This window comes from Aplysia californica, unplaced genomic scaffold (genome assembly GCF_000002075.1).
Source record: "Aplysia californica isolate F4 #8 unplaced genomic scaffold, AplCal3.0 scaffold00221, whole genome shotgun sequence".
Lineage (NCBI taxonomy): Eukaryota > Metazoa > Mollusca > Gastropoda > Aplysiida > Aplysiidae > Aplysia > Aplysia californica.
Genome location: NW_004797491.1, coordinates 361,052 through 362,086, shown reverse-complemented (window position 1 = coordinate 362,086; position 1,035 = coordinate 361,052). Strand labels below are relative to the sequence as shown.

The window sequence follows — 1,035 nt, the reverse complement described above, 5'->3', positions numbered from 1 at the left end:
TCTCTCTCTCTCTCTCTCTCTCTCTCTCCCACCTCACTGGTCTACAATCTTACCTTCCTTGTCCGGGAACACCAAATCTGTTCCAGAAGCCTAGAGGAGAACACTGGTTACGACAAACAACTATCCACCACGTAAAAACCAATCCAACGACACGCAAATCATCATCCCATGGGGGCTGAAAACGATACACTTCGAGGTAATCCGTCTGTTAGTTCGAACTCCGCGACGCACAATCAAAGGAAACGCGACGTGCTAACTGAATTCTTGCCTGGGCGAGTGATCTGGCGGGAAGGATGTGTGTGTGTGTGTGTGTGGCGTGTGAGGAGGCTCCACGCAAACCAGGGAACCGATACCGCCGCAGTGGGTCGGTCGGGCCGAGCCGGGCCAGCTGGCGAGGGCAACCGGGCAGAGGGGAGGAGAGGAGAGGAAGAAGAGGAAGAAGGGGCTTTTGGTTTGGTGAGGACGTCAATGTCTGACTCCATCATCGGTGGTCCAGCAAAGACAACAGGTGAGAGGATCGACGGACTCTTTGCCTGACTCTTTTTTTTTTTTTTTGCAGAGACGGATGTCCCGTCCCGATTGTTTTCTTTTCCTTGTTTTTTTTTTTTTTTTTTTTGGTAAGTGTTTTACGGCGCTCGCAACTGCATAATGTCATATGAGCGCACGGGATACACTAAACATTTTTCAACTGGTAAGACATTTTCGGTCGCTACCCGGATTCGAACCAGGGACCTTTGAGAATGAGAGTCGAGCACCTTAACTTCTAGGCCACGAAAGCCCCCTCTCGTTCTTACATTTTTAGGCGGGGGTGGGTGGGAGGGGGGGATACGAATTTTACGTCCCATCAGATACCAATAAGCAAGCTATTGTAGTTTCGAGAGGCCCGCTGATTTAGGCGCATTATTTTTTTTAAGGTTTTTGAAAAGCTTTAACACATAATATACGTTGCATTTGACTTTTCGGGCAAAGACCTTTTTTCAACGCATACAAGTAAACATGCACATAAACACACACACACATACACACACACACACA

The 1,035-nt window shown here is 48.3% G+C and overlaps 1 protein-coding gene across 1 annotated transcript in view; it reads right to left on the bottom strand.

The window, feature by feature from the left end:
- The window catches only part of LOC101848358 (transcription factor MafAa), a gene marked incomplete at its 3' end in the record, with an annotated part of 21,060 nt that extends 20,663 nt beyond the window's left edge, over positions 1-397 (bottom strand). The window contains 1 exon segment of the mRNA XM_035970106.1: positions 54-397.
- Positions 398-1,035: the final 638 nt, after the last annotated feature.